This window comes from Rhinolophus sinicus, chromosome 1 (genome assembly GCF_057876585.1).
Source record: "Rhinolophus sinicus isolate RSI-liver-muscle chromosome 1, RSI-T2T, whole genome shotgun sequence".
In the NCBI taxonomy this organism is placed as follows: Eukaryota; Metazoa; Chordata; class Mammalia; order Chiroptera; family Rhinolophidae; genus Rhinolophus; species Rhinolophus sinicus.
Genome location: NC_142501.1, coordinates 156,394,161 through 156,418,798, shown reverse-complemented (window position 1 = coordinate 156,418,798; position 24,638 = coordinate 156,394,161). Strand labels below are relative to the sequence as shown.

The 24,638-nt window shown below is 38.4% G+C and overlaps 1 protein-coding gene and 1 non-coding gene across 9 annotated transcripts in view; one reads left to right on the top strand and one right to left on the bottom strand.

The window, feature by feature from the left end:
• Positions 1-24,638, bottom strand: part of SLC4A4 (solute carrier family 4 member 4) — a 343,883-nt gene that overhangs the window by 249,295 nt on the left and 69,950 nt on the right. The window lies entirely within an intron of this gene.
• Positions 24,147-24,220, top strand: TRNAI-GAU (transfer RNA isoleucine (anticodon GAU)). The gene has a single exon. It is a non-coding gene; the product is annotated as a tRNA-Ile (tRNA).

Sequence of the window (24,638 nt, the reverse complement as noted above, 5' to 3'; positions counted from 1 at the left end):
CATATTTCCAAGTTCCAATGCTTCATCAAACCCCAGCCTTCACTTGAACATGCCTGAAATACTACCATCCATTTTTTGAGGTTAGAGACATCTAATAAGAGGATTGTAACCAACACAAGCAATCTTCACACTATCCAGGTGAGCCTGTGGGGGGTATCCCCACAGGAACACCACCAACAGTACCCAGCCACATTCACAACAGTTCTTTCATCCAAAGGGTTACCAGGAGCCAGGATGGGTTCACAAAGACTGTGCTATGCCAAATAAAAGCCTCATTTCCTTTTCTGATTTAATGACTCTATCACTTAAGTTAGACAAAATTACTAACCCTATTCCATAACTAATTTAGTGGTACTGTATGATTCCTTGAGGCAGTGCTTAAGGCTGTGGCCCATCATGGAACACACAGAGAATGACATTTGTAAGTCACACTAAAGTAGATAGAGGATACTATGACACCTGGGTCCACTGAGGCCGTGGCCAGCTATCCAAGAGCTACAGAGATCAATTTCTCAGCACATCTGTAATCCACTACTGCAGGACACTGTTTGTTGGGAAGCACACTCTGAGGAATATTACTCTGTGACTCAACAATGGCCTGATCAGTCTTCCCATTGAGTGCACCAGTCTGGTAGCTATCAGTGAGAGAAGTAGGTTGGCAGGTAGTTACCCAATGTGACTAAAGCAGGAAACCCCAGAAAACCAGATGTGACTAGGGGACAACGTAAAACTGGAAACAAGAAACAAAACTCAAAGTGCAAAAATACAGAAAGACACAAGAAAAGAATGGGAAGCAAAAGCACCAGTGGGAGCAAAGGGGTTCAAAGACCAGAAGTACAAGTGGGTCATCCTGCTAGTTTCGATGCAAAGTTCAGAAAGACATAAGCACAAAGAGAGTTGACTAATAAACCAAGATCAGCTTGGAAGAGCAATGCACTGTTCTATTTGACATTGTTAGCAATGACTTCAAAGAAGACAGATAAATGGAATATACCTTTAAAAATAACAAAAACATCAAGTCACACAAAGCTGAGAGGTGTTACAACTCCTTTTATTTTCAAGGACTGTTATGTAGAAAAAGGAAAAAGGATTAATTGTATTGTCAAGGGCACAAGTAAGAGCAAAGGGTCAAAAGCGCAGAAAGACTGATTTTGATCCAACGTAATGAAAGGCATTTAGGCAATTAAAACTGTCCACATATGGAACAGATCACGTTGCAAGCAATGAGCTCCCAAGCCCGAGGAGTGTGAATTATGATCAGTCAGTAAAATTGTAGCAAGGATTTTTATTTTAGTGAGAGAGAGAATAGCTAGCCCTTAAATTCTCTTTGTGCTCAAATTCTATTAAAAATACTTAGAGTATAAACCAAGTTTTTCTACCATTAAAGGAGGAATAATGAATCTGGCAAAGAGTATAATATCTAAATGATCCCAGTCTAAATTACAAGCCCTTTATTGCCATTCTGGGAAATATAACTGGTACTTATTTTTACCTATGACATCATACTACTACTAGCATTACTCCTATTACCCTTATCACTGTAGGTTACGTTTCCAACACAAGTTTATAGACTTGACAAGACAAAGAAAAAAATGACTCTCTTCCTGAAAGCTGACTCTGAGAAAATTCTAAGATGATCATTCACTCTCCTCATTTAGCATAAAGAGGCAAAGGAGAAGGGATCTGCCGCAAGAGGACTATAAAAAGCTCCTTGGGTCTGAAAGGATGACACTGTAGACGAGCCTGGGATCAGCTTACACTGAACTCTGCATGAAAGTTCCCTGTGACCTGGAACGCATGCAAAACCAGTGGAAATTTTGTAGAAAAAAGTAATCAAAGTTTCATACCCAATCAGATAAACAGCAATCAATTCTTAATGGGTACAATCTGAAGTGATGTTACAGCCGTGAATCTTAAAGAAAGAAAGTGGGGGATCCCATAGCAATAATGTTGACTCAAAAGCCACTCCTTGACAGCCTTACATTTCCTTCCCTGGAAATTAGGGTAATGAGGCTATGGACTTGCACATATGAGCCAAGAGCAGCTTTTACTCCTGATTCTGCCAAGATTCGGCTGGTTTCCCACCCACAAAGGCAAGACAGTCAACACAACTGAGGCAGAACAGTTTGGCCTTGTGTGACTCTGATGACAAGAGAAGCTCCTTCTGTGAGTCAAATGTCAAGACTGCACACATTTCAGCTACTGCAGACACTCTGTGCCCCACTCATCCTCTTGTTCCAAGAGACATCGCCATAAAAGAGCACACAAAGATCAAAGATGGAGACGGGGTTTTCATTCAAAGCTTTCCTAAGACAACAAAAGACAAATGAGGATCAGGGGATAGGTGAGATGGAATAGTGATTATAATGATGTTAAATATAAAACAAATCACCAGAGCCATGGTCGTTGTTGCTGTACACAGGCAGCTAGACAGTTTTAGTTTATCATAAAAGGCAAAGAGTGACATACCTTTCCCAAAATGCATGACAGGACACTTGGTAGGTATTTTCACAACAGATTTCGCTCATCAGATTTAAAAACCAAGTCTATTTGGCATGGTCACGCCTTGGCTTTAAATGTAATGGTCCCTGTTTCTTTGAATATTTGAAAAAAAAGTCACGGGTGTTCCACTCATTAATAATGATTGACATGCTTCTGATCCAGTTAAAATCAGTGTTACGGATGCCCTTTTTCTTAATGCAGCTACCTGTCTGCTTGCCATACACTATAATACACTGGCCAAACAGGTTATTTTCTGGCTTTCCACAGAGCCCACTTGTAACTTTATCAAGCCATGGATGCTTTTTCTTGCCTAAGAACTCAGATCATTTTTCCATTCCTTTACTGTTCAAATCCCAAGCCAAACTTTATAAGGTTTTTTTAACAAGGTTCATTAAAAAGTCACTCTTTTTCAGAGCTTGTACCAGTGAGCAAGAACTGAGATCATGTAAATAAGCAATACAAGAATGAAATAAAATACATCATGCAGTCATCTCACTTAAAAAATTAAAGAGAAACAAAAAAAGAGAAAATTTGAATGCCTTTTGCCATCAGTCATTGATGCTGTGTATTGTTCAAGACAAATCAACAGTTTGCATTTTATGGGCAATACTTAGATATTGCTAATGGATTGTCAATTTCAAGAGAACAGACAATATTTAACAGGGCATTAAAATCGCTCAAATATTTTTGAAAGAGAACCTGTCAATCAATTAACCCTGTTGCATTAGATACATGTAAACTATACACACACACACACACACACACACACACACACACAGAGTTAATGGGGGCATTTCCACAACACATTGAATTTAATTATCATTTCCTATATCAAGGTTTCAATTCTAATCAAGAGAAAACAAAGATCATATCACAGTCCATTTTATTTAAAAAAAAATTCACAGAACTATGAAATATAAATCTGGAAGAGACTTCAGAGATCATCTAGGGTCCAAGCCCCTTGTTTCACAAAGGAGAAAATTGGGGCTGAGTTAAAATTGGTTGCAGCAAGTCATAAAACTCCTTACTGCAGGCCTGGCCCTAAAATCCAGGCCTCCAGACTCCTACCCTAGCATTCTTTCTTCTACATTATATTGCCCCTCAAAACCAAAGTCTAGTGCACTCTTCCTTCAGCACTGTATTAAATACGAAAATGGACTCAGATTCCACTTTGCACTTCTTAAGTAGAGCCTTGAACTCGACTCCAGGCCCACTGCAGAATCATCAATGACAAACACAAGCTCCGGAGTCTGCTCTGTAGTTAGCATCTACTGTCTAACTCAAACCAAGTATAGTGCATTCAAGTGGCAATCGGGAAATAAAATCCGGGGTGGAGATACACTCCTCTGGAGTCCTACTTGGCCTGAAATCTACTACCTCTCATTTATTTAAATATTCAGTAGCCGCCCAAAAGTAGCAAGTTTACGTTAATTTTTTTCCTTTTTATTTATTTGCAGGGACCACTTCTAAAGGAGACACTGTCTAAATATAAAAAGTGGGTAACATAATAACTGTACATGAACTTACCACATGTGCATTTTCATATAGATAATATATCTTTATTTAGAGGAAAAAATAAATTTTAAAAATAAAACGACCTAAACCTCACACCTTGCACAAAAATGAACTCAAAATAGATTATAGATTTATATGTAATTTTTTTTTAAAACTTCAGGTGATAACAAGGGGGGAAATCTTCAGCACTAGGACTTAATGAATAGTTTATAGACATGACGTGTAAAATATAATCCATAAAAGAAAAAAACATCCAATAAACTGGACTTCATCACAACTTAAAAGTTTTGCTCTGTGAAAGACCCTGATAAGAGAATGAAGAGACCAGTGATAGGCTAGAAGAAAATATTTACAAATCACGTATCTGACAAAGGACTCATATCTAGACTATGTACAGAACTCTGAAAACTCAACAGTAAAAAATAAAATAAACAATCCCACTAGAAAATGGGCAAAACATACAGATATTTCACCAAAGAGGATAAACAGATGGCTAATAAGTACATGAAAATATGTTCAACACCACTAGCCATCAGAAAAATGCAAGTTAGGACCAGAACAGAAGTATCACTACATACTTATTCTAAGAACTAAAACAAAAACTAGTGACACCACCAAATGCTGGTGAGAATACAGAGAAACTGGATAACTCATACACTGCTGGTGGAAAAATAAAATGGTAAAACCACTCTGAAAAATAGTTTGGCAATTTCTTTAAAAAACTATACAGACATTTACCATACACCCCAGCAATTGCACTCCTCAGCACTTATCTCAGAGAAACGAAGTAATGTCCCTTCAAAAGCCTGTATACAATTGTTCACAGAAACTTTATCTGTAATAACCTGAAACTGGAAACAACCAAAATGTCTCTTAATAGGCAAACAGTTAAACAAACTGGTATACCCACACCACAGATTTTTACACAACAATAAAAAATGAAACTCTTTGCAACAACTTGAATGAATCTAAAGGATATTACTCTGATTGGAAAAAAAAAAAGCCAATCTAAAAAGTTTACATACTATATGATTCATTTATATAAGATCAATTAATTGACAAAATTACAGACATGGAAAACAGATTAGGAGTTGCCAAGGGTAGGGATGGTGTGAAAGGAGAGGGTGTAACTATAAAGAATAGCCCTAGGAAGGTTTTGTAGTAATGGAATTATTCTGTATCTTGTGGTTGCACAAATCTATACAGAGATGATAAAATGACACGGAACTATATGCACACATTGTACCAGTGTCAATTCCCTGGTTTTGATATTATACTATTATTAATAATATGTAACCATTTGGGGGAAATGGGGTGAAGGGTACATACCGTGTTTCCCAGAAAATAAGACCTAGCAAGACAATTAGCTCTAATGCGTATTTTGGAGCAAAAATTAATGTAAGACCTGGTCTTATTATAACATAAGACCGGGTCTTATATAACATAAGACCGGGTCTTATATAACATAAGATCTGGTATAATATAATATAATATCCAGTCCAATATAATGTAATATAATATAATAATTTATTAATGTTTGCTCCAAAAGACGCATTAGAGCTGATTGTCCAGCTAGGTCTTATTTTCAGGGAAACATGGTAGGACTTCTCTGTACTATCTTTTGCAACTTCCTATAAATCTATAATTTTTTTCCAAAACAAAATGTTTTTCGAAAAAATACTATAATATTCCAGTTGGCAGTGCCACAGGATTATTCCAGACTGATTGCCACATTCTCAGCCCTCCAAAAAGTCTCTGATACAAACTTAGAGCTCTGTTACTCACCAATTGCCTTGGAAGCTCTAGTTCCATCACATATGCTTCCACTTTGCTCTTCTAGTGTCTCTTAGTTTCAGGAGAGTTTGGCAACCACATCCTCATTAATTTGATGCTCAACCTCATTTAGAAGCATGGCTTCAGAAAGAAGGAAAATATTTCCATTCTTCTAAAGTTCTAATGTTGGTGAAAGATGATTATTGCTGTGGCAAATTCTAGTTATTATGTACAAAGTAGGAAGCCCCAGCCCAATATAGGAAGGAAATGTAGCATGGTAGGGAAACAGTTGCTTGAGTGCTAGGGGCCTAAGTTAACTGTTTGGGTGACCTTGGCCACGTCACTTTTCCTCAGTTGTCTCATATATTAAATGTATTGGTTTAACTAAGCAATTTGTGATGTTGTTGGCCTGCTATATATTACTACTGCTCTCAAAGCAGTAGCAGAGAAAAAAGAGCTAAATTTCTGAGAACAAATCTTATTACCTTGAAACTTTGAAAGGCAGAGACCAGTTCTAGAATGTACTCTACATTTAGTCATCACTCCCTGTCACTATTATTTTAAGGAAAATTATGACAGCCACTTTGAACAAGTCTCAAATAAAAGGGAAACTTTTCAGAAAGTATTGTAGAAAGAAAGTGACAAGCCTTTCCAAGGCACTGTGCCAACTATATCTCCAGTTCAAATGACCCATAGCTCAAGTCAAAATTGTTCTTTGGGAGAAAAAAACTGTGGTCTGCTATTTGAACTATCTTCCCTATTCATTTGATTCATTCACATATTCATTCTGGTGACAGCTCAGGGCAACTCAGAGAAGAGTTGTACTGCCACTGGCAACAATTAAAAACATTTCCTGTGCCGGCATCCTTTGGGGCGACTCCTGCTGTTGCAGTGAAAAGAACTGAAAAGAATTTTTTTTCAATCAAGGAAGGAAGCAAAGGATCCTAGGCCTGTGAATGAGCTGAGGACATTTCTCCAAAGAAATCAATGAAAGACAGTAAAGGGTCATTTGGCCCTAAGGGACATTTTGGAATTAAAAACAAACAGAATCTCCAGCAACCTACTTCAGAGTTTTGTTTTATTTTCAGTTATTTCCTCTCTGTTTTATTTGTGACTATCTGAAGAAAAGCTCTTTCTTGCAACTTATTTTTTAACTGATTAGTTTATCTAGTTTTATATAGCTTAAACTAATTTATGGTAAAATATGAGAACTGGAAGAAAAATTAGAGATTGCCTACACCAACTTTCATTCCGTGGCTCAGTAAATTGAAGCCAAAAAACAATGAAGTGCACAATGTCAACGAGCTGGTAAAAGGTACAACTGGCCTAGAACTCCACCTCTTGAGAAGCAGCTCCTGCTCTCTCTGCGCTGGCACAGGACAGCCCTCCTCCCTTTCAGGTGGAAAAAAATTCTACCGAGTTTGATCATCAGAGCCCAAGCTCCACCAAAGACACAAACTGCATGTGGAAATTTAAATTCTGATATCTAAATTACTCAGGAACATTTATTTGGTGACAGCCTCCCACCCCCAGTCCTTACCAAACTGTTTGCTGTAATTCTTCATGTATAATTCTATCCGAATGGACTCCGAACATTGTTTGTCCCATTTTTAACGGGTAACCTTATAAAGCATATTTATATAGCTTATAATATGCCAGTGACGAGGCTAAGCACTTTTTATTGACTTTCATTTTATCATCACAACTTTGTTGGTTAAGTAGTATTATCCCCATTTTTTCAGATGAGGAAATTGAAATTTAGAATGCGTAAATGGGACCAAGGCCACACATCTAATCCAGGTCAATCTGGTTTCAGCATCCAAGCCTTAACCAATACGCTTCCCCGAGCCACAGACTGCTTAATCACTTAGCTGTTCTTTCAAAATTTTACGCCAATCTGTTCTTTATCAGTATATAGATCTAGAATTCTCAATCCAACATTCAGCTTAAGGTGCAAGTAGACTTTAAGCAAAAGTATGCTACTATCAATAAATGAAACTGTGCATTACCTTGTGAGGAAACGTGTCAAGAACAATGTCATAAGACTGAATTTTTCTAGACTTTAAACCAGCTTTTGACTCTGTGGACTGAAACCAGTTATGAACCAAACTACATGCACTCAGTAGACACTCCTAGTCATTTGGTACTTTCCTCACTGTAAAAATTAGGCTGAGCCGGTGTGGTCTCCCTCCTAAGGAAGTTAGCAGTCATCAGTTGTTTTCTCCATCCCTGCCCTCATTATTTTTAATTTGTTTTTTTAAGGATTTCAAATCACTTGCATATGGACTGGTTGTATTGCAACCAGCAATGAAGAAGATAGAATTATTTTTATTTGATCCACCATGTATAAAAAGCAGACTAGTAGAGTGAGCAAACCATTTATCAGCTGTGTGCCTTGGGTGAGATTACTCACCTGCCTACATTTCCTCATTTATAAAACAGAGTTAATAATTATACCTCCCTCATAGGCCTTGTTATGAGGATTAAATGAGCTACTACTTGTCAAGCACTCAGAAAAATACTTAGTCAACATTACCTAGTCTTACTGTGGTGATGGTACGAGTGGTTATTATATTAGAATAATCACAACACGGGAGTGACTTCACTTGCATAATTGATCGTGATATTGAAGGACTGTCAAAAAGAACAGTTCTGCATTAAATATTCTAAAGTAAAATCATTACATTTGGTTGCATTCTCCAAAATTAAATTGGTCCATATCGATTCCTGACATGCCTGAATCTAGTAGTTAATTCACCCTGGGGGTTTCCTCACAGACCTCATCAAATAAAATCCACTGAGAAACATTTTAAGGTTTCCCTGTGGTTGTGAAAGTCATCAAGAACATCTCCTTTGAAAATTTTGCTTGTCAATGTCCTATTATTCATGATATATGACGTGAAAGTCTGCACACTAAAGCTTGAACATATGCTGAAGCTGACCCAACTACCTTTCAACGAAAACGGACTTGCCTGTAGGTACCCCCGCAGTCTATCACAGTGCTGAGATGAGATAATCATCCTTCCAGACAAGAATCTAGATTAAGATCTCATCCCACCCCCCACCATGCACCTCCCAAAGATGAACAACTTTACCACTTCTAGAGGCCCACTAACACAATAGTGAAGCATATGCTTTAAAACCAGAGAGATCTGTATTTGAAGCTTGCCAATGAGCGGTTGTATGACCCTTTGTGAGTCTTCTAACCTCAGTAAGCCACACTTTCCTCCTCTGCAAAATGGGAATAATAACGGTACCTTCCTCATTGGGTTGCTGGGAAGACTAAAGAAGGTCATGTATATAAAGTGAGTGATATTCAACAACAACAAATAACTATTATCCTTAGTTTAAGGAAATACTCTCAAGCAGCAACAGAACAAGAGGTTTTCTACCACCCACCTCCTACCAAAGCCTCGATGAGAGAAGTGATGTTTATAGAAAACAGTCCTCTGAAAACACATCCCCGGAAAATGCAGAAGCACGAGATAATGATATACTTGCTTTCTGTTAACTTCCCTCCTCAAAGCATTATAACAGCATGATGGAGTGGAGACAGCATGGGCTCTACAATCAAAGTCTGGGTCCCAGTTACAAGTTTACCCCTTATTAGGTATGTGATCTAGAGCAAGTTATATAAATTCTTTGAGACTGACATTCCTTGTCATCAAGTGGGTATAATGATAACTTTATAAAGTAGTTGTAATAATTAAATGCCTATGGGGATTAAATAAAATAAGTACAGTGCCTGCCACATAATAGCACCCAACAAATGTTAGCCCCCTTGCAATGTATTTTTATGATACAATAATCCCTCTCCCTTATCTGTAGTTTCACTTTTCATGGTTTCAGTTACCCACGGTCAACAGCGGTCCAGAAATATTAAATGGAAAATTCCAGAAATAAACAATTCATACATTTTAAATTGTGTGCCGTTCTGAGTAGTGTGGTGAAATCTCATGTTGCCCTGCTCTGCCCTGCCCAGGACATCAACCATCCCTTTGTCCAGTGTGTCCACACTGTATATGTTCCATGCCTGATAGTCATCTCAGTTATTAGATTAACTGTTGTAGTCCGGCAGTGCTTGTGTTCAAATAACCCTTATAATAGCCTAATGCTACATTTCAATGCCCACACTATTCACTTCACTGCATCTCATCATCACAAGAAGGGTGAGCAGTGCTATAAAATATTTTGAGAGAGAGAAAGAGCACGAGAGCGCACATTCACATAACTTCTATTAGCGTATAATGTTACACTTGTTTTGTTTTACTATTAGTTATTGTAGTTATTTTACTACGACTAATTTATAAATTAAACTTTAGCATAGGTATGTATGTATGTATGTATGTATGTATGTATGTATGTATGTATAGAAAAAAACATAGTATATATAGGATTTGGTACACTCCAATTTCAAGCATCCATTGGAGGTCTTGGAACATATGTCCCACAAAAAAGGGAGGACTACTGTATTACATAGCTACACAATTTAATTGAGAGCATTATCTTCAATTATTCTTACTGCCCCTTATCTAAAGCCTCACGTGAAACATTCCTTTTAGAATACAATTCTAGTAAAAGCTTTACTTCTCTTTAGCATGCTCTTCCTTTCCTGATAAGAAACATGTAACCAGTTGTCTCTCTTTTTATCTTGACTGCCAGGAAGCTCAAAGACAAATTAAATTCACCTCTAGTAACAATATTGGTCCTAGTAGTTCTGCATATTGTATGTTCTCCCTGGTCCTGACATCTATTTTCACTCATATTTAATTATTACAAGACACCCAAATGTTTCATAGACTGTGAGACACTATTAACTAATCAACTAATTCATTCCGTCAAGGGGAAAATACTGATTTAAGTATTATGAAAAAAGTACCAGACTTGGGATGCTCAAGGCCTAAGTATTTCTCATAATAATCCCCTCTTCCTGGGCAATTCATGTGAACTTTCAGACCTTAGGTTTCTCATGTCAAGTAGGAATAATAATCTCTGAGCACCTCTCAGAATCATTTATGTATACGAGTCTGCTTTGTAACCTGTCAAGTGCTATATAAGGTCAGGTATTATGATTTTTACATCAGAGAAGAGGTGAATGTCACCCAAGTGAAAGTGTGCACACAGACGCAGACTATGGTGCAGCACCGAGGACCCCTGCAGGCAAATGGGAAAGATGTGTCGTGATGGGGGCCCAAAGCAGCCACCATGCTAGGCCCCACAGAAAGTTCCAGCAGGACTCCCTGAGAAAAAACAGCAGCAGCATAATGGAAATGAATGTAAACACTTCAAGGGACAATCCCAATTCAGTAAACATCTCAAGGCAATTTTTTGTTTGGCCACCAATCTAAACTGATTTGCTTAGAGAAGAACATTGCAAATGAAACTATGCTTTGTTCCTCATGAACCTGTGAGCTGCACCCCTCATCCCAGCCCCATCCCAGGAACAGGTTGTGGTTCATAAAGAGGCTTATAATATGGGGAGGCAACATCTCCCCTTAATGCGCTACCAATGACAGTAGATACATCACATCAACTGGTACATCCAAAGTACTCATAGACTGCTAATGTAATTCAGCGAGGGGGAATTTTTTAAAAGCTAAATTTGAGCTAGAACCAAACAGCTCTTAATAATAGGGAGGGTAGGTGTTTCTCCATTTTTAGAATAATTTGCTGGCTTTATTCCAGGAGTTCAAATGTTCTCTCAGCATCTCTAAATCTTTTATTCCAAAAACCCATCCCCCTCATTAATAAGTTAATGCAGCAGCTGCCTGTTCATGGAAGAGAGAAAAAAGGAAATTGCTGCGGGACGGTATGCTGAAAAGATGATGAGGTAGAAGGTGGAGGTTCAAGTCCCAACCGCACTCCTTGCTAACGTGTGAATGTGATCACGTCACTTAACAATAATGAATAGACACTGATCCTTATTATTTGCCAGTGCTGTGTGAAGGCCTCAGAACTCATTGAACCCTCACAGGAACCCAAAGATGGATACCTTTCTCACATTATTTTACAGATTATAAGAACTGAGATTTAGAACAGTCATGAGGCATGCCCACCATCAACAGCTGGTAAGTGAGGCATTCCGAGAGCTGAACTAAAACGATGATTTCAAGCCTGTGGTTTTAACCACTGTGTCATTTTGGTAAATCCTGCTTTTTTCATCTGTAAAATAAGGGAACACTAAAACAGACATTAAATTTCTCACAAGGTTGTTGTGAGATCAAATATAATCATGGAGGTGGCAGGCCTTCATTAAGTCTAAAGTAAAGTCACAAATGTGACATGTTCCTACTCAAGTCAGCATGCGTTTCCTAACACCACTACCTGCTAGGCAAGGACAACGGATGCAATATGCCAAAAGGAAGTTACTTCTACATGTTCTGAACTCAGAAAATAAACAACCACCAAGATTTTCAAAAGACGTCTGTGAAAGTGAGTGACTGCTCTAATAAGAGCAGTGACGACTGAGCTGATGAGCAATGGGAAAAGCCCGTTCAGAATGTGCCCACACCCTTCAGAAAGACCCAACTGTCACCTACACTGCTGGAATCTCAAATACAGTAAAAGCTATTATACTGCTGTGCTCATCCATTTCCAAGGCAACCCACTTTTAAACGAGTTTTCTATAGGATTCAGTTGACTTTAGACCAATCAAGTGGAAAACAACTACTCATAGCTGTAATTTTCTAATTTTGAATACACCAAGCTTTGGAGAAATGAATCATGGAATCCTCCAGAACTTGATTGCACCCCATCAAATGCTCCTCACTTTCATCCCTAGCCACACCAGTGATACAGCTTCATGATACAGTATAAAGAGAGCCAGCCCAGGAGTCCAAAGACCTTGTCCTAAGCCTGACTCCTCCAATACAGGATGTGTGACTTCAGGAAGTTGTTAGCCTTTGGGAACCTCTGATTTGTATTTCTAAAACGGTACTAATGCTTGCTCTAATTGTGTCAAGGGTTATGGAACAATTGGATACTGTGTATAAAAGCCTCTATAAATTATACAGCACAACACAAAAATGTTTTGTAAAATATAGTCAACTCAACTTACTCAACTTTCTGAATGCCCTTTGAACTGTGCACAAAGTGCCCAGGGAAACTTTCAATGCCATCCAAAAAAGTTTGATGGAGAAACGCAACTTGGAGCAAAGGAGGGAAAAGCAATGTGTGAAAACATGACAAGTACTATAAAAAACATATTTCACTACAATTAATGAGGCCCTCCTCAGATTTCTTCTGATTTCTTTTTAGAGAAAACACGTATTTCCTCGTCACAGACTTCAAAAGGACAGTGAACAAAAAATACACTGATGTACGTACTACAAAGGTTTCAAAATTCTTCTGGCTCAATAAAATCTCCCTTTGCATCAGAAACTTCTCTTCTTGCCCTAGCTATGACAGAATAAGATAACAAACCAAAACCACGAATCGTCATGGGAAGATATCATTCCACACTCTGGGGATACACGTAAAGTCATCTGGAAGGAAATCTTTGAGTAAGCAGAGCAGGGCTGAGGTTTTGTATGCCCTTGATCCTGTCATGCGATCCTCCTCTTCCTTACACCATGTGAGTCACAGACAGAAAAGGCATGTGCAGGATTTCAAGTCAATGCTACTAAAACATCCACGCAGAATGGTTTGCCCCTCCTCCCTTCTGTACTCTAAATTGTAGAACTGGTATCCTCCGGGGATGATCTTCATGGCCACTAAAATGTTGCATCAAAATAGACAGTCATGGAGCCACTGGAGAAGGGAGGAATGCATCTCTCCTGCCAACACAAGAAGCATTTGCCGAGACTCATTAAGGGCTGAAAAACAAACCCTTGGTTTGAAATACTGATAGAGTAAGAACAATGGTTGCAGAAACAAAGGTAATGATACGTAAGCAGAAGTTGGAGGTAATTCAGTAGATAAAACAGCACTGGGGGGGAAAAATACAAAGTCGGGAAACAAAAAGTCCTATTTAAACTCAGATTTTTAAAAATTGATGCTTTAACTTACTATGTGCATTTACCATTCTATATGACTATTAACCTGAAATTGGTACTTTCATTTTCTCAAATATTAGTCCAAGGAAACAGTTATTTTTTTAGATACAATTTTCCTTAATGAGGCCTCTCCATAATCAACCAGTGTTAACGGCGTGTCTTAAACATGAGTGCTTATGCTCACCATGCTTCTTCCTGGCACAGAACCTTCCTTGTTCTGTGCTCTTCTTTTTACCTGCAGTGTTCTTCTCCTCAACCTCCACCAAATTTTTTCTTTCTCTTACTTCAGATCTCAACTCAAGTATGACTTTCTCAGAAGTCATCTCCTAACCTCCCTAATCTGGTCAAGTCTCTCTATTACCAGATTTCATAGCACCACGGGCCATACTCCATCACAGCACTTAACATAGGTGCGATTTAACATTTATTTGGGTATTTATTATGGGTATTTGATTAGTAAGTGCCTCTCCCAGTAACCTATAAAGTGCCTTTAATTTTGCTCCCATGTCATATCCCAAGCATCTAGCACCATCCTTGGTACACAGTAGAACTTCAATAAATATTCTGGATGAATGAATGAATGAATGAATGAATGAATGAGGTATTTCATCCTTCCTGATACTCATGTGATCCTGGGGTTTACTGAGAGATTCTTCCTAGAGTTCTCAGTACTGGATAACTTTTCCATGACATCATTTGTTCCAAAGGAACAGATTGGAGGACTAAGGACTTCCTAGAGCAGGGAAGCTGCGTAACATTTTATAGTAAACTCACTAGAAACCAAAATATTTTCAAAATATGCAAACAAGATAACTGACCAAACTTCAAAACTTTAAAATTAAAAAAATAAATGTATCAGTCGACAAATAACAGGTTATTGATATTTCACCCAAAAAGGAAAACTATCAGTGCTTAGCAAAACCTACCCACGCTACCCATTTCAGCTTGTCAGTTTTAGCTACTTTAATTAAATTTTGTTTTATGTACCTTCTCAAATAGTAAATGTGATTACTTTAAAAATCAGCAATACAAGGATTCACAATATGACTTGTGACTCTAAGCTAAGATTTCTATTACACATGTAGAATTTCAAGGGAGAAGAGGAAAGGCTTCTTCACTCATTTTGCTTAAGTTCTTTATCACTGTGCAGTGTGGTGTAAATAATCAATATCGATAATACAAATTGAATTTGGATGCCAAATTTCATTCACTCTAGCATGAAGCTGTGAAAAGCCTGATCCAACCTTTTTCATAATCACTCAGTGCAATGGTTAAGAGCCTTTGCTTGGAGTCAGAGAGACCCCAGTGTCCCAGCAATGCCACCTGCCAACCACGTCATGTCAAGTGAGTCACTCACCTCTGTGAGTTTCAATGTCCTCAACCCCAAAAAAGAGGCTAGTAACCTCTAAAACCTTGGATGAGGAAAACTAAGATTATATTTTTTAGGTACATGCAGAGTGCCTAGTCTAGAGTAGTGTGCAATAAATATTTATTATTATTATTACTATTATTATCAGCAACATTTTATCAATGAAATTCAAGTTATCTCATACACAGATTCATTCTTACTACTTCTCATAACACTCCTTTGTAAGCAGAGCGAGAAAAGACAGACATGTAACAGACCAACCTAGAAACTGTAAGGGACTGCTCAGACTCACCAACACTAATGACAAAGTTAAGAGGTGTCAGGTCTTACTTCCTGGAAGTAAAAACACATGACAATTTTTAACTTTACGGAGCAAATAATGAAACTAAACTATTCATTTACTAATACCCATTAAAATGTGTGTCAGCACCTATCCCTTTCCATTAGGAAACAATACATTTCTCCCAAGAACCACCCAGTACACGTAAGCTTACATCTTACTGGTCAGGACTAAGTCACATGGCCACATGGGAACCCGGGAAATCGAAATTTTTAGCTGCTACATTGCTTCCATGAACAAACCTGGGATTCTGAGTATAAAGAAGAAAGGAATGGATATGAGGCAGTCTCCTAAAATGGACTCTCATGGTCGTTTCAGCACAGAAAGAAAACAACCATATTCGTTCCTTCTTAAACGGGAAGGGATGTTTTGGTAGACGTACCTCAGCTTGCTCACCACCTGTGTTGGCCCATTCCTGGGTAAAGAGACAGTGACACCTACCAGTTCTTTGCCCTCCCTCCTCAACCTCCTGACATCCACCTGCTACTCTGAGGCCCAATTCAAGTGCTACTTCCTGTATGAGGCCCTCTCCTCCATCCCCGACCAAGCTCAGGTAGTTCCCTTTATGTGCTCATACCACCTGGCGTCTAACTCCACTAGAGCAACTACCATGTTCTCTGAAATACATCTGATATGTGCCATTTTTCGCCACTAAACTGTCAGTTTTTTCATGCAATTTTCATCTCTGTAGGCCCAGTGCCTAGGACTGTGCCTGAAAAGAAAAAGTACTCCATAACTATTTCTTGGATTGGATCAAATGGAACTGAAAAGAACTGAATTGACTTGCACTGCACTGCATTGAAAACTCAAGGATCTGGCCACACCTCTTGTCCTACCCAGTTGTCCTGGCCCAGTACCATCAAGGGTGCCTGCCCCAGTACCATCAAGGATGATGACAAGCTGACAAGCTTACGGGTCATACAAACAGATCATGTCTCAGTGAGATCATGCATTAGCTTGGCTTTCTGGACAAAAAAAGGGAGAATAAAAAAACAGTCATATTAACGTATTTCCTCTCAGGGGAACTATGGAGAAAGGAGTAAAAGTCACTGTTACCAAACAAAGGGCTGGGAAAATATTATTCAATTTCCGAATATGACAAATTAGTGAAAGTGACAAAATTAGTGAAAGTACTCAAAAAGTTGCACAATCGCCTAAAATCCAAACTATAACTGTGAATGTGCTGGCATTTGGCACAGAGTTCAGGATTTCAAGGAAGCAAGCCACTCTTCTATGAACTCTAAACAGAAATGTCACAAGCAGCTTTTGATTAAACTATGATTGTCACAGTATATAGGAATTAACTAACACATGGTGTTTTTTAAAATCAACTACTAACCACATCCAATGGTTTCAATTAAAGAATGGTTCATTGCTTACAAAAATTCCCCTAGTCCAGCTGTCTTCCAAAAAAAATCCCATTGAATCACTCTGAATTTCCACTGTCATCAGGCAGACTTCTAAGGAGCCAGTCTTGGATTTGGTGTGGACACTCAGGGTATCCTCTGCAGAAAATAAGTACCTTCCTCCAGCTTTGTCTGATGGCTGAACAAATCCTGGGGAGCATTCTCATATAAGGAGTATATATTGAATTGCTGAATTATATTTAATGACCTGCTAGAAGACTAGAGACTATTTAAAATTACTTTTTAGAATGCTAAGGTTATTTATATTATGGTGTTCTGGCGTCAAAAAAAACCCACAAAAAACAAAACAAAACAAGCAAACAAGAACTAGCAAGTATTAAGAGAAGGACTAGTATAGCTATAAGGCAAAGCCCAAGTTCCTTAAGGAAGAACATCTTATAGAGATGATTCTAAAACCAATACAAAAAGATAAATATAAGAATGAAAGGAAGCTAATCATTTCATAATCATGGTGCAAAAAAAAAGCTATTCCTAGGGAATTACAGTAAGGCAGGTAATGGTTTGAGGAGAGCACATAAAGAGACTTGGTCCTGCTAAGTAATGGGGCTCTATTTTGAGGGGAGATGTCTTAGCCTTTGTCACTCTCCCAGTAACTGTTCTGTTCTTCTTTGGTTTTATCGTTTTTCTTGACAGTCAGGGTTCCTCCACGTCCTCTTTCTCAGAATTTGTCATCTCCTCTCTTCCCTTCAGTGTCATTCATGCACTTTCTCCCTCTATCGCCAGGACTGGCCAAAACACAGAACCAATGACATTTTTTTAAACTCAATTGTTATTAAAAAATAAACACATTCTCTAGGTTGGTTTTTCTTATACATTGCCCTTGACTGGTTTCATTTTCATCTAAACTAAGATGAGCCTTCTATTAAAATAAAAGTTCCCCACTCCCACTCTTAAAGAGAGTACATCCTTCCCAACCTGTCAGACAAGAAAAGCATTTCTGCCACTTCCGCCTGTATACAAAAGTATGCAAAGAAGATCTTCAAACTTGTCCCATTATATTCACCAGTTAGATGTTTACACAAATGTCAGAAAGAATTATAAATAATCAAATAAATGGAGCTTAAAGAATGAAGCATGCAGATTTCCAGTCAGTTTCATTGGGAGAAAAAGATCTATAAACCTTCCAAATCTGTTCTGAGAATGCAAATAATAACTCAGAAGTTTCCTCAAGCCAAACTTATCACACATACTTTTCAAAAACTTTGATTAACACTTAATAGAAATGAAATAGCCAGTGGAATACGAGTTATCTGCCTTCAGTCTTTCTTAACCAGATTATCTTTAGCTCAAAATCTGTATTTAAAAATTGGAGGAACAAAGGAGAGTATTAGCTGTTTCTGGGTGTGGACATCAATTAAAAATAATCCAAAAATCTTTCTGAAATTTTTTGCTTGTTTGCTTTTTGGTTTCTCTTTGGGAGTTCAGCATTTTCACAAAAAGTAACAAAGTAGAGTTAGACCAAGAATTGACATAGCAGAATTTTATAGTTGTTCAAGCAAGTGTTCTGAACATTGGGTGAATCTGCAGTGAATTTCTAGTTATAGAAATTGCTATTCCCATGCCTTGGGTACAGAAATCACCCTCTATTTTCTGCTCAAAACAACATTGGTTTTGAACCAACACAGCCAGCTATATGGTCCACATGTTTATTGTAAATTTGCATTCAGAAGTCACATTTTCCATTACACCTAAGTTATTCCTTCCCAAAGCCTCATAAATGAAGCAGAATCAATTAAATAGAATTGCTTTCTCTTGTGGCCTTTGTGATAAAATGTGAGTAACTAACAAAAGATAATTTTAATACAAATTGCTGGATCACAATAACACCACTACCAGAAGTGGCTTCTAAGGCTATAGAGTGCATCCTGCTTTTGAAAAAAAAAATGGAATTCTGCTTAATTGGCAAAGAGCAAAAGAATTGAAAAATTCAAGAACGTTTTTGTTTCAAAATCATTAAATCCTAATTCTGAGAAGGATGTATTTTTAGGTTGGTGCAAAAGAAATTACAGTTTTTGCAATTACTTTTAACCTTTTAAACCACAGTTACTTTTGCACCAACCTAATACAAACGTTCATCCCAGCAGCAACATGGATTAATCTATTTATCCATAAAACACATATATAAACAATTCTTTTTTTGGAAATAACATTTTTTTTCAATTAGTTGACATTCGATGTTATATTAGTGTCAGGTGTATAGCATAGTGGTTAGACATTTATATAATGTAGAAAAGTGATCTCCCTGGTAAATCTAGTACCCACCTGGCACCATACATAGTTATTACAATATTATTGACTCTATTTCCCATGCTATACTTTACATCCCCATGACTATTCTGTAACTGCCAATTTATACTTCTTAATCCCTTCATCTTTTCCACCCTCCTCTCCAAACCCCCTCCTATCTGGTAACTATGAGTTTGTTCTCTGTATCTATGAGTCTGTTTCTGCTTTGTTTTTGTTGTTGTTTTTCTTTAGCTTCCACATACAAGTGAGATCATACGGTATTTGTCTTTCTCTGTTTGAATTGTTTCACTTAGGGTAAAACCCTCTAGGTCCATCCATGTTGTTGCAAATGTTGAGATTTCTTTTCCTTTCTTTTCTTTTCTTTCCTTTTTTTAATGGCTGAGCGTAAACAATTCTCAAAGTCTCTATGTGAGACACTCCACAAACAGCATAGGTGACACACTCAGTAATTAAGAATCTCACTGTCATGAGTAGCCTATCTGATATAATCCTCACTCACCCCACTGGAATATTAATCCTAAATAAAAAGTGATAAGCAAAGGCAGGATTATTCCAACTAAAGCATGCTATATGGTTCTTTAGAGAAATGCATCTTGAACAATATTTTGCACTCTTACATTGACCTGTATATTTTCACACATTTTAATATTTTCCCATGAGAAAAAGTATATGCAGAGTAGCACCTTTATTTCTGTTATGAAAACGCGGACAATTTCTATTTTATTTATGCGCTAATTATTGAAAAACAAAGTTGCAGAACTATATAGCATGAGGAAAAAATTGCTTTTCCTGGCCTTCTCTCTTTTCATTTCACCGTTATTCAACTCACCCTATTGCACGACTTGGGTGATTTCTACTATATTTTAATCACATTTAAATAAGATTTGGTTTGGGGGGGGTTAGCTTTTTCTTTTTAACTAAGGTAATTGTTAATACTGAATAATTACATTACCTTTTCTTTTCAGTTTTTATTTTCATGGACAGACCAGAATATTTTAACCTAATTGGTAATTTCTGGACATTTCATTTATGCATCCATTCAAGGGATGTATAAATATCAGAACATGATTCAAAATAAGTATGAGATATTATTCCCGCCCTTGAGGCTCTAACAGTACTGCTGCAGAGATGACACACACCTGAATGAGAGAGGTAAGTCAATACTTGAAGCATTACAGGTCTCAGTACCAGAATATACAATGTAGATCATACTTGCCACAGGAGTTCAAAAACTTGAAAAGTCATTATGAATGTACCTTTAGGCCTTGCTAAAACACAATAAACCTATAATTTTCATTAAACTACTTAAAATATTGAAAATCATAGAGGAAACTCCATTACATCATCAATTCACTCTTAAATGTCTAAGGACCCCAGGTTAGGAAACTGCTTTAAGTAATAAATAGCATTAGAAGTTTCTTATTTATTTATTTTTTATTGTTTATTTGTTTAATTAAACAAAGACTGGAGGAAGTGATATTTTAGATGTCTGGGAGCCTTGTCTGCAATATCTCCCTTCTGTTTCAAGGAAGAACCTAAAGGCTGAAAACCCAAATAAGCTATTGCCTTAGGATTTCAAGAAAAGGGCAGACATAAGAGACAGTTTGAAGAAAAAAAAACCAATAAGACTCAGTGAGTGGCTGCCTATGGAAGAAAAAGAATAGGGAATAATCAAGGATGATTGAGATTGTTATTATGCAAGTAACCAGGATAATGGGGACTCCATGTTCACAATACAGCTATCAAAATGTGATGAAAAGTCAAGTAACACTCTCCATCCATAGGAAAGTTATTAAAAGAATCCAGCATTCCTACTTTATGAAAGAATTCCAGGGAATTTATTTACTGAGTATACCCATGGTTCCCGATGGTCCCTCATCCTAACTACTTCTACATTAGACTCAGGGCTTTGCGAGTTCGAACTCGCAAAGCCCTGAGTCTAAATCCCCAGTATTAAGAACCCACATAATCCTTTAAAAATAATTTCCTTCGAAGAGAAATTTCCTAAATAGAATACCATTTCAAGAAGATCCCTACCAATATATCTTATTCTTTCAGTGCATTACAATCACACACATATTCACAAATACACTCACTGCTCACAATTCTTGTCTTATAAACTTGACCCCAAACTACAGGACACGTCCTGCCTTCTGCTTAGGTGGCAATGCCCGTGGCAGACAGTTATTTGCACCCCATTCACTTCTGTAAAGTATATTTCACATCTTAAATTCTACACGCTGCTCTGATTCCCCCCATTTTCTCCCCCAATCACAATCTCTTTTTAGCCTTGAGTACCCCGGCCCCTGGAGCACAGTGGAACACTCTGAGGTTTCCTGAACTAATGAGTCACTATAAATAGCAGCAACATCAACTCTCCCATGACACACGTAAACACACTATTCATAACTTCTCAGGGTATGATAATACGAAATCACTATTGTAACAGAACAGTCAGAGACAACAAGACGTGACACCCTTCCATGGTCTAAGAACTGCCCCTTGGAGGGCACCTCTAGGTGACTACAAGAGGGCTTCATTTCAGAAATCCAAGGCTCCCGAAGAGAGTTATAGCATTAACCGACTAAAGAAGACAGAAGCACCACGGCACAGCCCTCCCGGATTCATCAGCATCACAGAGGAATTATTTGTACTACACAAAATACAACATTGTTGAGCTAACCCGGTGCCACGAAAAGCACAAGTACGCCAAACATGTATTCTTTCTGCACAGCACTGCCTTCTACTTGCTGACTTGTCCCACCCAACAGCCCTTCTTAACCAGATTAATTTCACTGAGAAACACAACGAAAGAGCCAGAAAGAGGTCTTTCTCATGAAAGAGCAAACGGTCCATTTGCTTACAGGAGCCCAGAACTGGGAATTCCAACTGTTGACTAAATTCAAGGGCACATTTGGTAAACAATCCCTTGCTAGTGGCAGTATTCTACACAAAAGTGCAGCAACAATAGGTATCACCTCTGCCCCCTGAAAGACTTATTTCCTTGGGCTTTTCACCTGTCAACCAGCAGCCAGGCTGATACCCACCGCAAGTTAAGACACTATTATTTGGGTTACTTCTCCCAAAGATGCCGTTGGGAGGAAGGAGCCAACCTGACAGTAAAGCAAAGGAATCGCTAGTGGGAATTTGTAGTAGAAAAGGCCAGAAGAGCTTAAAGAGTAGTGATTAGCGTTCACAGGGAATTAATCTCTACAGTTTTAGTCTGAAGCTTTTGACCTTACCTGTGTACAAAGTATGGGGAAAGATGAGCTTGAAGAATGTGTTCGCAGGAACTCAAAACAATAATTACTAACCATTACTGCTAACCAGATGCATCGCTCATTTACTACTCAGAACACTGTGAATTAAGTCCTAGTCATTGTCCCTTGTTTATAGATGAGGAAACTAGAGCACAGAGATGTTGAGTATCTTGCCAGGGTTACACTGCTGGTGTGAGCTGGAATTCAAACTCGATATGGCTCGCATATGTGCTTCTACCTACTATAATATGCTACCTTTCCAGTAAGATGACACCGCAGCGTCCCTTCTGAAAAGGCACATTTTAAGTTTTCAGTTGTTCAATATAAAAAGCCTTTGTTTCAGACCTAAAGATAAAGTACTTCCTCCTACTTATATAAGACGAAGAACAGAGAAGAAGATGGAGGAGACAGTACATAGCTCTTTTGTGTTGTGTTTGGTTTTGTTTCATAACAGGGAAAGAATCCACCTCATTTCACACACATTACAAAGATTCCCTTCTCTCCTGCATACAGATTTATTTGGGGGATATGCAAATGTCATAACAGAAAATTTAAAGAAAAAAAGAAGAAGAAGAAAACGAAAGAAATCTTACTTCATAATATCAGAATTAGGGGAACTAGGGGTCTTCACCGAAAACATTTAAAAATCAAGAAAAAGCAGAAATGCACCGAGAAGAGTAAGGTCAGGCGGTGGGGAGGGCACAGGGGTATGCACTGGGAAAAGGGTAAGTCAAATGACAAAAGTCCAGATAAACTTGGCTCTTGTGAAAAGCTCTTCTGGCCATTTACCTGGAAGCACTAAACAAGAGCTACAACCATTTCTCTGTTTCAGTTTCCTGCATGTAATAGGCTCACCCACGGGCATCCATTGTTCCAGGCTGACAGAACAATGCTCACCAGCATAGATCCATCAGCTCTCATACACAGCCAAAGAGCTAAAAAAGGATTCCACAGACCGAATGAGTGTCTGTGTGCATATACCTAGCAAGATGCTTCTTCCACAGGCAAGGCATACGTGAGCAAGGCAGTTAGCACCCCAGGCACTGATGCACATTCAAGCTTGTCAAGAAATATATCGCACCTCAGACCAATATGCTGAACAGGGTGTTCCATCTGTAGCTCTGTTCCCTAACAATTTACACATCTTCAGAGTCTCTGCAGTCACAAAGCGGCCTGTGAATCCCCCATAAATATCCAGGACACTAACAAAATGAGAAGGATAGAGGCCAAAACCATCTCTAGTGGGAAGCTGTGTTTCCAGAGCCTATCTCATCAAGGACCACCTTCCCACCCACTATCTGGGCAACTCTCAGAGGATGGCAGCTGCTACCTTAGGGGGGAAAAAAGTGCACCGTGGAGGAGGCAAAAGGATTATTTTTAAGAAAGAGCACAATCTAACTTTTCTCTCCACCACCCACTCCACACCACCTCCTCATTCCCTTGTCTTTCCTCCTACTCGCTCTTCCATTTTACTTTTCTTCCCCAGCCTCTCTCCCCACTGCTCATATACCAACCACACTTGTCACACGTTTCCTTCTCTGTGTCCCAAGTTGGGACACCAGCTCAATACTACATTGGGAAGAAGAGCAGCTTTGCAAGCACGTGGAGTTACTGCTGAGCTCAGAGGGGAAAATAAAGCTAGCTAGCTTCCTTCCTCAAAGCATCAAAAGTGTGAGAACCAAAACATGCGTTCACTTTTTAGAAGCCCTGTCTTAGGGTGGCCGGTTAGCTCAGTTGGTTAGAGCATGGTGCTGATAACACCAAGGTTGCCGGTTCGATCCCTGCATGGGCCACTGTGAGCTGCACCCTACTTAAAAAAAAAGAAAAAAAAAGAGCCTCTAGAAGCCCTGTCTTGACACCAAAACCATGGAGAAAAGAAAATGAATCTGTGTCATAAGCTAAACGAACCCATTAATCATATCATCTTCCTCATGTGCCTAAATACTGGAAGACATTTGGCTTATTTTTTCTTACAAATGCCCTTCAGTATTCAATTCCATGCCTCTTTAATAAGGCTTCTGAAGCTCAGGTGGCCGAGTTTTGTGTGGAGTCGTGAGCATTTTTAAGTGTACATGATGAATCCATGCGCCCAGTGGATCAATTTCTTCCATCACTTGTGCATGACAAGCAGTTCAACACACCTGGGAGCCATCTACCCAGGCCAAAACACCACTGCAGCAATGGTTAAAATAATGAGGCATTTTCCAAAGC